The sequence below is a fragment of the Manduca sexta genome, chromosome 20 (genome assembly GCF_014839805.1).
Source record: "Manduca sexta isolate Smith_Timp_Sample1 chromosome 20, JHU_Msex_v1.0, whole genome shotgun sequence".
Classification (NCBI taxonomy): Eukaryota; Metazoa; Arthropoda; class Insecta; order Lepidoptera; family Sphingidae; genus Manduca; species Manduca sexta.
The window spans coordinates 5,113,212-5,129,267 of NC_051134.1; the positions used below are offsets into that span (position 1 = coordinate 5,113,212).

Here is a 16,056-nt window from a genome sequence, read left to right on the forward strand (position 1 = left end):
TTTTTTCTGTATGATAGTGTAAACGCGTAACGCATCAGTGTCATGTTATCTTCGTGAAATGTGCGTGAATGGAATTCTGTAAGCCAATTTCTATAGTCCTAAACATGATGCAATGTGTTACGTGCTTGTTACACACTGTCAAAATAACGTGCGGGATAGAGAATAAGGCCCCAGTAGTGGCATTAGGGCGCGAAGAATTAAAATTACTTTTTATTTATATTTATTTTGTTAGAATCTTCCACTTTTTTATTTTACATCTACCACTCAAGTAACTTATTGTAAAGTGTTAGTAAGTAGATAATTATGTGGTTTCATTTAGTAACGCAACGTCAAAATGACCCAGTAAATGAGTCAGAAAATAGACTTAGTTTTTGAAGACTGTCGTCACTGTATAACATTATTTTAATATTGCGTTAATAAATGAAACCAAATACTTATATTCTTCAAAACAACAGAATACGATTAGTTTTCTAACTATAGATATAACATTAAAAGTGTAAGTTTGAAACAAAATGATTTTTAATAAAAAATATTTTTTATATAGCCTAAGGCAACTATTATATCACGAAAAGAATTTGACGGAGGGGCAACATCATAATTAAGTTAAAAATACACCTACACACATATTTTGCACCAAACTACAAAATTATAAAAAAATCTGAAACTAAAATCGGGATCTCTGGCGAAAATATTTGTTATTCGTGAATGATTTTTGGCACTATGTTAGCAGAGGTAAAGCCGAATATATGTTTATTAGTATAGCAATGTCAAGATTACCCTATATAATTATAACCAATGTGATGTATAAATAGGATTCGGACCGCTTCCTATAGGGCGATCTGAAAATTTTTCGAGGAGGCCCATGTTCAGCAGTGGACATCCTGCGGCTGATGATGTTAATGATGATGACGTATAAAGCAACTTTTGAAATTATTTTGATTTATGGTTAAGTAAGGCTAAGTATTAAAACCTTTTTTACTTGGAAAGTCTAAGTAACTTTATAGATATCATTGGCATATCTGGCTTAGCACTTTAAAATACTTAAAAATAAAATAGGCTAATTAATAGTGGAGTGACATCTCTTCCATTTTCTTAAACCTATAATACAATATATAAAATATACATTTGTTTTTCAGGTGTCTCTTTCTGCTTATTCGATAGTCATAAAAATAATTAATAACTATAAAAAAATCTATGCAATTATTTTTTTATGAATTCGTAAATAAGAAATCATTTAGGTTTATCAATGTAACAAAATGAATTTAAACTACACCGTCACAAGGAAGGCCGGCATAATTCTCTTGACTGGTATAAAGGTATTTGAACTACACTGTTCAGTTACAATCACGTTGCTGTGCTAAACAAAAAACAAATCAAAATGTCTGAAAAATCTAATACATTTTTCCTATAACTTAATATTTCCGGTCATAGTGTCTTTCGCAATTCAAATACCATCAACATTTTCCGCAGCAGACCTTACATCAATAGTCTGTTTAAGTACACCGCGACCCCGGTGACAATCATCATCAAAGATGGAGCTAGCGTCGTCGAGAAACTTTTCAAGACGTCCAGGATCATCTGTCTGTGTTCGCTTGCCCAAGAGCGAGCCGCCTGCGCCTGCGCCATGGCATTCATGCCCGCCATCTTGGTCTGATTACTGCACTCCTGGCACGATTGCAGCCAGTCTGCAAACTGAGGGAAGGGAGAATATAAAGTCACTGACACATGAGGATTATCATTTTGGGTATAAAGTAACTAATGATGAATTGTCATTTTGCGTTAGTGATATGGTATTCGATATATTTCATAATATGCGGTATTTTTCTCCGAGATGTAGAAGTGACTGAAGCATTCATCTTTATGGTGTCTGTTTTATAATAAGTGAGGAACAGAAATACCACCACCATACTATCTAGGGGTCATAGTAGATACCTTTGTGCAATCGTTAACACCAATAGAAAATAAAAAAAATCTATAGGAATATTTCCAAATGACAGACTTATCGTTAATATATATCATTCCCATATATTTATGCTTTCTGTTACACCAAAGAATTGTAGGAAAGCGTCTTGGCTACAACCCCTAGTAAACTAGTATCTTAATTTGTTAAACAAGGTATTGCTCACAGCTTTGCCCGCGTAAATTACTTCTTCTGCTACAAAAGTACTACTAGGGTACTCGGGATTCATAAAGTCTTCAGAAAAATGCAAGTGTCATCTATTTAAAAGTGCCATTATTTCCTGTCGGAGCAAATTACTCTAGGTAAGAGTTGCCTATGCGTTAGACAAGGATATTGTCTACCTGTATGTCAAAATTTATACAAATCCGTTCAGCTGTTTCTGCTTTTACTTCTTACAAACATCCAAACATGTTTACAAACATTCACTTTTATAAACACGTAAGGACTTGTTATTAGTTTTTATTATAAGGTGTTTTAAATTATTGATTAAGGATTACCAACGTAATAAACAAAATTACATACAAAAATAAAATTAAAAATACATCTGGACTAATTACAATATTAATAACAGGCAACCATGACATGCGCTAAGTAAAAAAAAAATTAAACATAAAAAAATTTAAAAATATTGTTAATAGGTGTAATAATTATAAATGGTAAAATGTTATTGGGTGCCTTTATGAATGAAGATTAATGAGAAGCCTCTAAGTTTTACGAGAGTAAATCCCGCTCCTTGTACTCATGATTAATAAAACCTAATACAAACAACAACATCCAATCACGTCCTCTTGAAATTAAAGAGGTGCCCCAAATTAATGTTTGATCGACACTCCAAAATACACATTCATTTAGAGCCTTTTGTTTGGCTAGTCAACACCCTAACGATGCAGAGACGAGAAATGAAGTTAAATGAGACAGGAAATTAACAATGTTATCTAGGAAATTAGGTCTTGTGCCTGGTGTACAAGATTTAACATACATAAATATACTTAAGTTTGTACACCATGCATGAAAATGTTAATATCTAAAATTGACGATTTAATTCGTTATCCACACATGTGTCGCTAGCTATATATATATGTATAGCTATGATGTCTGTATAGTAACCTATGTGGATATCAAAACTTACGGATATGCCCCACTATACGGAAAAGGAACCTTGACCTCACATAAATAAAAATATAAATGTTGCCAGGGAATTTAAGATGGAATCTGTTTTATAACTACTGCAACGATAATGTGATAAATTAATTATCACCCCCACCCCCGAGGCAATTCTTGTGCGCTTGGTCTCCACACCAAATGCACGCCCATGCACGGGGGCACATTTGCCGCGACCATAGGCGCACAGGTCGTGCGTATGCCTCTTGGTTGCTAAGTTCACATTGCGGTCTGTCTAAGGGTTCGTGAACATTTCCCTTCCCTTCCTTCCAACCATCCTAAAAACTCCTCTTCCTTCCCTCTATGCCCTCCCTTCTTCCTCCGGGCCCTAAGACCGCCTAGCTGGAGGCTACCGAACCTCCAGTGATAGCGGTAGGGCCCACCAACTCATCATGGGGCTGCCGTGGTTGCTAAGCCGGGGAATCGCCTGTACACCATTAGCGGGTACCCCCGGTGATAACCACGGCAGTTGCCAAAAAAAATAATTATCATGCCAATTAAAAGTTAAGAACACTTACGTCGATGAAATCGTAGGACGTATGCAAGGCAGATGCAACTGTGGACACTATAGAGTCCATCGAAGGGTATCTGAAACGTAAAAAAATTAGGCAAACGCTTCATAATTGATTTGTTCACATATTCATTCGACGACTGCCTCGGTGGCGTAGTTGTATTGCATGTCCGGTACAATAGCGCTCTGAGGTCCTGGGTTCGAATCCCGGTCGGGCAAAGTGATATTTGGGTTTTTCTGCTCAGTATCAGCCCGGAGTCTGGAATTTGTGCCCGATATGGCGATAGGCTCGCCCCCTATCACATCATGGGACGGAACATACTTGGCGAAAAGTGGGTGCCCTAGTTGCGCCTCTGCATACCTTCGGGGATAAATGCGTGATGTTATGTATGTTATGTATTAATTCGACAAGTGAAATTAAACTGTAATCGGTTCCAAAAGAGTTTATAATTCGATTGGCAAGATCTATAACATTTTAGAAGACTAATATTAAATAATTAATAGTATAATATCAATCTGTCTTATATCTTCATTAAGTTAATAATTATTATTCACAAAGTGCGTTCAAAGTTTTATAGTTTTAATATCAATGTAAACTTTTCTAATAAACATGTTTGCAGCCAGTGTAACTACTGATTATAATAAGACTTAACATCTCATGTCTCAAAATGGCGAGCGCAGTGGAATATCCAACAATACTTTATAATTTAAGATGATGTATGGTGTTTCTACTGTTTATGGGCGGTTGTATCGCTTACCATCAGGCGAACGTCAAGCTCGTCTCGTCATTCAAAACAATAAAAATAATGTGTTGCATATAGTAATTGTGTCAATAATTGTTTCTTTCTTTTTTAAACATAAAAATTCATACATGGTGCTCCAAAGAGTGTAGTTATGTTGCAATTCATCCATGACTATGTGCAAGTGACTGTAGTTTGAAAGTACGCCGGTTAACGGCACAGTTAGGTCCTGTATTTTGATCGGGCTATTTTCTTCCCTCATTGAGAGTAAATATCTGAAAATTGAGATCGTGTTCTTAGGTTGATAATTAAATTGTCATTACATTTAGTTTACTAGAACAAAATATCAGTCACGTTGATGATGTACTAGTCATTATATATTATAGTATAAGCGAGCAAAGGAATAAGTCTGTAAATGCAAGAAATCATTATGATTTCTTATGTTGACGCGAATGTTGGACATTGAAATAAAACTAGTTTTCGGATAATTACTTATTTCGTTTTTTTTTTATTTTGATTATGGTAAATTGGATGTAGATATTGTATCATTAACTTATCGGGTAACGTACACCTCACTTCGTCCCGTGACGATGAAGGCTGCAGTATTCGAAATGTTGGAAGAAAATTATAATATAAAAAAATATATCCGAAAACCAGTTTTATTTTGATGCTAAGAGATCTTCACCGACCTTTAACTGGAGTCATGAATATGATAATCCGCCTTTAAAGTTTAGTATAGTAAAATGCATCCAAATTCACTTTGCGGCGACGTTAAATTAGGCGCTTTAGTTTTCAAATTCATACTTTATCATGCATATTATAATTTCTCAACACTAGTCATTAGCATGCAGGATTTAGAAGTATTATACAAGTACTTACAGAGCCACGTCTGTATTTATTTAAAGCGGTGACTATTTTTTTCCGAACATTTTATATTAATGAAACTGTTGTCGGGACTGGACCTCAACAAGCATTTTTCATACATGCACAGCAAAGTAACTTCACTGCTTCTAATAGTACGGACGAATATAAAATATATCCTACCACCAGCAGCAATCCTGGGTTCGAATCCGGGACGGGCAAAGTGATATTTGGGTTTTTCTGCTCAGTATCAGCCCGGAGTCTGGAATTTGTGCCCGATATGGCGACAGGCTCTGCCCCCATCACGTCATGGGACGGAACATACTTGGCGAAAAGCGGGTGCCCTAGTTGCGCCTCTGCATACCCCTTCGGGGATAAAATGCGTGATGTTATGTATGTATGTACCAGCAGCAATTTGACGTGAGCCATGTCACCGAACGTAAGGACTAAGCTAAATTCATCACACCCACATCTAACATTGGAGTAGGATTACAGTTGGTGGTTAATAGAGATTAAATAAAAAAAAGATAAACTATATCATAAAGCAGTCGTCTAGAACTACCAATACATACTTTCGCAGGCTAGGCTCGTCAGTGGAACACCCAAGAGCTTCTCCAATTAACCTGGCTTCGTTGGCTATGTTGGTAGTCGACATCCTTCTCCACAAAAATTCGTAGTCTAAACCATTTCCAAAACGCAATCCACTGCAATACGCTACCGGGCGCAAGCTTGGTGATATACTGAAAAAAAGGCACGAGTTATGAGCACTAATGTACAGTTAGAATGGACAAAAAAATCCTGTGAGTTCGGAAAAAATAGCTTAGAGCTGAAAATTGGTATAGACGTTAAATACGTAATTATCAATAAAATTTCAAATGTCCCCATCGATCTTACGTGTGTAAAAGATTTTATCCAAAGTTAAAGATCAAAAATTCCGGTTTCTCCCATTTTTCTCTGAAACTGGAGGTATGATTGTAAAATAGGACAGACAAAAGTTGTAGATCATACAATTCTCTACAACAATTGTTTTATATTTTTTCATACGAATCACCGTTCACGTGATATCGCGGCTTTTAAACTTAAATATTAATTTGACTGGACTAAGTGGTGGGGATGAGCTTGGGCATATATAAATTGAACTAAAATAATAGTAGCCACATGACACATTTTAGCTAATAGACAGCGAGCATCTACTAAAGAACCAGTCGCGTGAAAGTCGGCGTTTTTTTTTATACGTGTCCGATAAACTGATCACGTAGCACCTGATGGTAAGAGGAGTGGAGTCAGGGTTGTAGCTAGACTTGAATTTAAGGTAGGGCAGCTGTTATTACAAGCAGGGCGAAAATAAAAATGTCACTAGATCTGATCTGCTCAATCGATTTTTGGTTTCCTTGACTCATGAACGTGATAAAAAAATTAATACTTTGGTAATTATTAAGGTAATATACAGATTGTAACAAAATTCCCATAAATCTCGAAAGAGAGTTATTTCACCCATCAATACGAATAACTCTTACTATGGGACCAACTTCCAAATCGTAAAATAAAAAACCCGCTGCTACATATATTTTCATTGAGTAGTAATGTACAATTTTATTAATTATTAAGGTAGGGCATTAGTATTTTAAGGTAGGGCAAAGGAAATTTTTAAACAAATTAAGCTTGCGTTTTAGGTAGTAAATATCGCATTTCCTAAATGTGAAGGATAATAGAAGAACAAACTTTATAGATTTTTGTGAAATAAAACCCTTATTAAATTTTTTATTGTTCTTTTATTAGAGTTAATCAAACAAAAAAAAAAGACATTCGAATGATAAATAGATAGTTAATATAAAATGCTAAGACATTAAAAGCTTAACAGACAAATATTCAAAGAATAGATTATGAATAAGATCATTTAAAATAATAAAAAAGTAAAAAATTCAAAGAACGCAATAAAATTCGATCGTAAAATAGTACAAGTCACAAAACATAAATCGAGCAATAAAACCGATCGAATAATAATTGGATAAGAGATTCATATCAAAATAAGGTATCCTGGAGAGTGTCACGCTTAACACCGTTTCGTTCTTAAAACCGGTGAAGTTGAAATAGTATGTACGCATACATAGTTGAGGTTATGGGACTGACTTTTGCAAGGTAAGTAGATGTTGTTTGTATTTTTAGTTAAATGTACGTACTGTATTTACTATTTACTTCTTGGAGCGGTGGAGGCAGGTTATTTAAACAACAGGTTGCATCGAATTAAAATGCAGCTGTCCTATATCTACTCATTACCATGAGATATTTTGATGCTCTTATATTATATTTATTGTGATGACATGACCACGTTAGCTTATTATAAAGATACATTGTTCATTTATTAAGTACTACACTAAATATTAAATTACCTAAGTGTAGCCTTCTACGTGCTGCCATTTCCATCAGAGTTTATAATGTTTTTACATATATCAGATCTATACAGAATAAAGAGAAGTGGTCCAAGGATGAGGGACACCTCTTATCACTGGAGAGAGAGCCAAGATGCAATGTGGCCATTCCTATGATTATTTTCTTGAACATACTGTGATCTATCACTGAGATAGCTTCAAAACCACATGACAGTAGGTGAGTCGCAGCCATAAAAGGAAAGTTTAAAAAGTAGATGGGAGATATTTATGGAATGGACGGGAGAAGTCAAGCAGGTCGAACACCGAACCCATACTCCGATGCCGAGCATCTAAGGTATAGAAAAATCGAATTCTTGTAAAGAAAAATAATGTTCCTTTATAAAAAATAATTACTTAATCCAGTATTTGGTACAATCATGAGTTTGTAGTGAATAAAATTATAATCCCAAGTATCGAAACAACAAAAAATGTATATGTCTGCCATAAAACAATTATGATTATCTACATAATACACAAACTAATTAATAAAGTCAAAATGTTCTAAAACATTTATTTGGTATGATTTTAGTCCTTTTTGTTACCGATTCTACGTATGCTGGACATTGGTTTGGAGCGCAAACGATAAGTCGCTTGGTCTCCAGTTCAATATCGGTATGCATAGAATTTACTGGCATGTATGCATCACCAGGTAGTAAATAATATATCTGTACCCCTTGAATATTGACAGAAATTTTCGAATAATGACTGATCGTGGTGAGTAGTATTTTGTTTTATTCTGCGCTGGACAAGAATCGCAATATAATAAAAAATTATGGAACGTTTATCAAAAGATATTTACAAACGCAAGTGGCAATCTCGTTACTTCTGCGTTTATTATCTCAATCTCACACGTTCCTACTAAGTTTACAAATAACTGAGCTCCGATGCATGTAATGGAACTTAGGTAATGCCGCATGTAGGAAACCTGGTACCCATAACACAAATTTAATCTTACCTTGAGTACTAGCGTTCAAACAGACACTACATAATAATTTGTAACATTACATTGTATCAATACGCATAATGTTATTTGTAAGTGTATGTTCAAACTCGCGGGATGTACAGTCTCATGACTGACGATCGTGGGTGATGCATAATAGTGTGCACATCGGTGCAGTCAGTAGGGTCCGGACAATTCTGTCTGGGGCGTCCAATTCGGTCTGAGTCAATCTGAGTGTGCCAAAAGAGTATATGAGTACAGGCATAACCTAACCGTTGAAAGCGCGAATCTTATTTCTACCTGACAAAAAACTGTTGAGTACTTTCCTCAGGCGGCCAAAGAAAGGTTACCTCACTGATTGTTTTACGTTTGCACTCATATTGCCCAGTGTCTCAGGCATACCCGTACAGATATTTGTAGGTTAAGGGATTTAAGTCTTACAGTCTCTGAAATTTGTATGTCATGATCTCTCATCAACCTCTGCTCGTTTGACATGGATAACTGCACATTTATCTACACCAAAGTCCATATTGATTGAGTTTTTAAAACTTTCAGTTATTTTTAAAAATTCAATCAATTTTGCTTGTTTTGATGCAAAACGAAATTTCCGGTATAAATGTGTGAGCATGTTACTGAACATGTGTACTTATCACCGAAAGCTTACAATTGAGGCAAATAGGCCCCACCATTCTCCGAATTTTTCTCCCAATTATGTGATGTCAACCAAATTACAACCCCAGGAAACTAACATAAAATATATATTTATGTTGCCCAAGCTCAACCCAGCCTAGGGCATCACGATTTCCAGATCAGTTATCATTCAGTAGACCTGAATGTATGGTGTGGCAAAACAAAAAGCTGTATTTTTTATTACATAATATTACCGGACTAAGTTATGTCTTTAAAATGAACTAAATAATGTGAAAATAACTTAACACTAAGGCAGATTCTGATACTACAGTTTGCTTACCTCACACCGTTGTTTTTGAAATTTCTAAATAGTGCAACGGTATTGTCAATACATCCTTGGTGACCGATCTTGCAGGCAAATTCCAGTATTTGCATGCGATTTCTTAAAGTTTCAAAGTCGTCGGACGCTCTTTCTTCATATCCCAATTTGTTTATAATATTTTCTACCAGTCCTAGGGCAGTTCTCTAAAAAAAGACGTTGAAATTGTCAATAAAATTTACAGATAACTTTTAAATTTTAATTATTGTTATTTTACAAAACTTGCCTTTTGTAAAGACAAAAAGTAGATTTCTTATGTTTACGCGAATGTTAGACATTGATAATAAAAGCATTGGGATTGAGGTGTTGTTCATCCGTAAAGTCAAAGTTACAATATCTACCTAGGTAGATATTGTAACTTTGACACCTCAGTCCCCCCCCGTGACCATGAAGGGTGCAAAGTCTTCGAAACGTCGGGAGAGAAAATAATAATATAAAAACCGCGAAAAAATCCGTTAAATACTTTTATTATCAATGACAAAGTAGTAGACACTTTTATTATCAATAACATAGTAGTAAAGTAGGTTACGACATTCTAAAATCAGGCTCCAATAATGTTTAGAACAGGTTTATTATCAGAGGTCCGAGATTAGTTTCACTCATTTATAATTGATAATGTAATAATATATCTACCTAAAATACGAATTCATTACCTATCTTCAACAAATGCCACTTACGTCAATGTATTTCAACAAGCTGTCTCCCAAGAAACTGTTCCTCAGCCGATTAAAGCCACGGATAGCAGCGTACCAAACTGAATAACTATCTTCATTTTTCAAAAATTGAAGCGTCTGGTTCAAACGTATGAATTCTACCTCATCCGCATAGAATAAGGCGAAAAGATCATTTACAATCTGAAATAAAATGTCATCTTAGATACTACGTATACAGAAGACCATAGATTATCCTTTAAATTATTTTCGCATGCTAGTTATAAATTATTCTTCTATCTATCTTTAAATAAGTTTTCAAATTAATTTGTTGGCAGATCTAGCGATTGTAAAGGTTTACAAATAATGTTGTTTACACCTGTAAATGTTTATCATATAGTATAAGAAAATACATTGTATTAGTTGTAATGTTATAGTGGTAAACTGATGATGTAACTATTGAATAAATAAAAATAAATAAAATACAATCGCTTTGTAGGGCACTGGCCCCTTTTTTTACTAATCTAAGCTCTTTTGTCCACCAAGCTCGTCTACTGCCAGTACAGATTTCACACACTTCCAATATACATGTAAATGATTAGGCATCTGTTATGCAAATTCTTCACAGGTAAAGCCAGCAATGTTTACATAGAACGTAATTTTTGTATTTCGTTTTCCTTTCTTCTCTTGTTGTACCGTTATTCTTTTGTTTTACTATTTTAAATACATGATATAAATAATTAGGAATCTCAGGTGCGCAGAATTTATATAAATTCGTCATAACTGTATTATGAATATAATTTTTTGTACCTTATTTCGAGCACCCAACCAGATGTTTGCACAGTCTTTTGTTTGACCTAGTGTGATGAGCGTACGGAATTCGACAAAGAGTGTCGAATTTCGTTGTTTTGGCCGATTTACCAATTTTGAGTGTCCTCACTGACTATTACTTTGGATCTTGTCATAAACAAATGTATTTACCTTAGCACGATTCAGATAGTGGATACTTTCTCTTCTAGAACTTTTGAGAGCGTCAGTTATTATTTGCCAGGAGTGGTCATTGTAGTTGACTCTGTAAAGTCCTACAAACAACAAAATATCAATGAGTGTTTGTTGTTTCTTATATTAAATTTGAATATTTCTGATACAAAATAATGAACTTAGAATTCGCTAATAGTGTTTCATAAAAACCAGACATTAACTTTCTATTGCTATTAGTACAAAACATGACATTTCCAAAGGTTAAACCTTTCGAATCCTTCAGCATTGAATATCCACAACCCAAATTTTCTACTTACCTTGTTTAAGTGAGGTAAGCTTTAATTATAGAATTAAAAAACTAGCTTAAAAAAGATAAAAAAATAACTATCCCCATGACGATAGGCTCGCTCCCTGTCACATTATGGGAGAGAACACACTTGGCGAAAAGTGAATGCCCTGGTTGCGCCTCTGCATACCCCTTCGAGGGTAAATGCATGATGTGTGTAAAAACTAACCTGTTTCTTGAACGTTAAATATAACCCAATTTGAATCAATCAGATTTTCAATATTGACTTCATGTGTTCTACCGCTCATGATGAAAGCAGGCTTTGTATCATTAAAGTTAGCAGAATTTTCTGTCGTATAACTTATTGGTATCATGTAAACCTCCTCAGATGAGATCGATGAGTTAGCGTAGTAACGTTTCTGAAAAATATTTGAATTAGAACTACCACATACATATTAGCCGCTCCGAATTTCTAATACTAACCGGTTATTTCCGAATTCAATCTCAAAAGGATTGTAATTTTATCACTCTAAAATAAAAATATATTAACAGAGACATATTATTTTTTGAAAATAGGTTATAGACAAAGAATTGCCATAAGTGTTTTAACACAGAAAATATATGATCTGAATGGGTCTTCCTACGGCAAGACATCAGACATTACCCTATTAATTAAGATGTTTGTTGGTTTTTTGTGGGCAATCTAACCTAACCATCTAATGAGAGATCTATTCTATTTAGTTCCATAAGTAATATTTCCAATCTAGTCTTAAAAATAACTTAAAAAAACAAGGTTTAGCTCATTCCTTGGTGGAAGTAGTTCGAAACTAACGACAAAGTCAAAATTTACTGTATTATTGTATTACATTGTGTCCGATTTTATTGGTTTGATAAATGATATTGAACAAGTGAAACTTACCTGATGCAAAGAGGCAACTCTGGTGTTATAATTGATATTGACTGTGAGTAGAGGATGACCAGGTTGTGATATCCACGACGCCATTATATCAGTGACATTGAGGTTTGGGTAAGCAAACATTGCCTGGTTAGCATGAGCAACACCTTCTTCAAGTGCCGAGTACATTAATCTCGGATATCCGGAACCGAATCGGCTGTTGACAAATACAATTATATTTTTTAATAATTATACTTCGCAATCACACATAGAATTTACATTTTTCGAGATTCTATGGTCAGTTTATGTGATTATATTTTGTGCATATCACGATATGATAATGTAAGCCTAGCTTGAATTCCGATTTGGTGGATTCTGATTTTAGGTTTACGGTGCGTATTCATGGCACGCGTCCATGGTACGCGGTTTTCGGCGAGAAGTGTCGGGCCATTGCAGACGGACGGAAAGCTGCCTCCGAACCACGTTCATCTGCGCATCACCATCGTCGTGGGTGCTGACCCCGACCATGTTTCCTTCCCTGCCCTACGTGGCTGTCTAACTCTCCGGAAGATGCCGCCGAAACCAGCCACGTGCAGCATCTACGTGCCGTTCGCCTGATTCGGGGTTCCCCAGGCCAGTTACTCGTGTTGTGTAACACCAGCGACCAATGTAACCCTGAGTGTAACGCGGAGGTGTAAACATAAAGCTACCATGTAATAACCCTGGGTTTTTAATTGTCTCTCATTACAACCTATCTGCAACCCCCAACTCGCCGCAAAAAAACGAATTGTTCTATCTCTTTTGAAACTTACTTGTTGTTTAAATAAACGTTCAATCCACGCTTAAAAGCGTCATCACCCATAAGATGATGCATCATTCTAATAACAGATCCAGCCTTTTGGTAAGTGATTGTGCCAAAATGGCCGCTGATCTCTGCTGGAGAATTCACATTGACGTTCGTGATCGGAGCCGAGTTTGGAGAGCTGTCCGCGTCATATGCAGAATATACTGATCCTATTACAAGTTGATTGTCTGATGCTACGTCGGGATCTACCTGCAATGATACACATGCATACATAAGGTTACGGTTTCATGAAAATAAATTATATTATACAAATAATAATTAAATAAGTATATCCATGCAGAGTTAGGTTAGGAAAGGTTAGAAATCATCAATCTTATATCGGACCATGATATGATGTGTATCACAATTATTGTAGGAGGAAGTAATTAACTACGTTAACTAATTGTTTTATTCTTCGATTTTGTTCATAGAATATAATGTCCCTTCTATATATTTTAGTTCTTATATTCAACTGCATGTGATACAACTGCTAGCCACAATATGAGCTTTTGGTGATCCACTAGTGCGAATTAAACTAGCGTTGTAGGTTTTGGTATACGCTGAATTTATATTGAAATTATTCAAAAAAGGCTGGTAAAAAATACTCTTGTTTTTAATGCTCTTGATAATTGGAGTACTGACATAAATTGTAATATAGTCCTGAAGTAATTAGCGAAGCCCCTCATTAAGCCAGGTGTTGCTCCACCAGTGGCAAGTTACAAGGTTTCCAAACCACATGTGCGTCGTCTCGTGCGCGATAATTTGTGCCACTCTGTACTTGTAATAAGGCGTAGATTCTCCTTGGTTGTATAAAATCAAGGCTTCCCTGGTAAATAATTAAGTCATGAATGTTGTGTCAAGACCAAATGCTTTACATTATATCCATCATGTACCAAAAGAGACTATATGCAATTGATATGAATATTTTGGAGTTGATCCTGTAGTTTAATTTACCAAAATAAATCGTATCTGTTATTTAATTATTGTCACTTGAAATGTCTTGGAACGATCGATAATAGAATTTCATTATTGAATAAATTACTGTATGAGCCACTTAGAGGCATTTTTTAAAGTTATTATGTCATTACTACTATCAAGATCTTTAACTATAAAAAATAATTACCTATATTTAACCAAGCCCCAGTTCTCCATAGCGCCAGCCCTAAAGTCAGGCAATGCAACGTGATCCAACTTGAGATTGCTATTTGTAGAATAATAACCAATTCCAAAGTAATTACTTAAGGCATCCACAACTTTAATGCCAAAATCGTAAGCATATTGGCTTTGGTTAACTGCTTCTGGTCTGGTATAGATTCCGAAACTCTTGTCGCTGTTAGCGCGGGCTGCTTTGAACTCCGACACCATGAAGGCTACAAGATATGTTGACAAAATGGGCGTTGATAGAATCTTTCTCTGACGTAGCCATTAGACCTGGAAGATCACACAAATGTTGAAAATAAAATAATATGCGTTCTCCTGTTTTAATTTATGTACACTTTATCTAATTTTACACTAGTTTCTCATAGCCTAGTTCGTGCAAATGTAACCTATCTACTGGTACTTTTTTCTTGGATAAGAACTGATAGGTACGATAGAATTTAATGTATAATGTGTGAGTATACGATAGCCTAGTCAGAGTTATAACGATCAGCCGAGACGAATGGTCGCAAGTCCATAATCCAAAACACACGTCTGGCTATTCGAAGTTACGTGAGTATTCTTAAACAAAAATAATCTTTCGCTTCATCAGTGAAAGAGAAGAAGAAGAAGGATTAAGAAATCACGAAATTGTAATAATACTGAAGAATTCTCAAAACAAAAGTCGAGCATAAGTAAAGACTATCAAGTTGCACTAGGCTAGCGTAGTAGACTCAAAGACTTATTCATCTCGGTAGTAAAGGAAGCCTATGCCCAGCAGTGGGACAGTACATAATACAGGGCTGGTGTTATTATTTATTTATTAACGTAAAAATACATTTGGCATAAACAGCGACTAAGTCAAAATATACGAATGAACTGCTACGTATTAACTATGATATTGTAATACGATATGTACAGAAAAGTAAATTGAACTTTTATTCCAAGAAAGTTAAAACGGCGGATCCGCGAAGCAAACTTAGTACATTTTTAAGAGAACTTTATATCTTCGAGCATTTTATGATACTTTTACTTACATATTAGTTGTATTCTGAATCTTCGTGTTGGTCAAAGAAGGCTCATAATGTTGGGGGCGATCGATGTTCAATGTAAAGACAGCCTTAAGACCCGGTTCATCGAAAAGGAAAGCTTTTCTTGCATGTGTCGGTTCCATTTGGGTAGCGCCAAGCCATCTGCAAGAAATAGTTAGTTAAATTTATAAATGGATAAATCCAGAAATTATCAAGGTTTTTTATGCAATCATTTCGAAACGAATTCGCTTAGTTTTTTAGATAGATATAAATATAGTTAGACCATTAATTATTAGCCAAAAATAAAAGTAGCATAGTAGGATGCGGCGATACCATAGAAAATAAAATATGCTAATAAAAGTACTTTCCACAGATTCAAAACTCAAGGATCTTTTGAATTGAAGCGTGCTTGTTGTTTTCGTTATCCCTTATTTACTTATAAAGGAAAACCATTGTAAAGAAATCTACATATCTAAGATTTCTATGTAAGAAATTCGAAACTAAAGAAACCCAATAGGCACTAGGCCATCTCCGTGACCTGAGACCAGAACCCTTTCAGTACTAGAAAAGGTAGGTCTGGTACCTATTAATATTATAGACAACGAATTAAATGTTAAATTG

The 16,056-nt window shown here is 35.2% G+C and overlaps 1 pseudogene; it reads right to left on the reverse strand.

Moving 5' to 3' along the window:
• Positions 1-723: 723 nt before the first annotated feature.
• Positions 724-15,590, reverse strand: LOC119189892 (annotated as a pseudogene).
• Between the last annotated feature and the right edge of the window lie 466 nt (positions 15,591-16,056).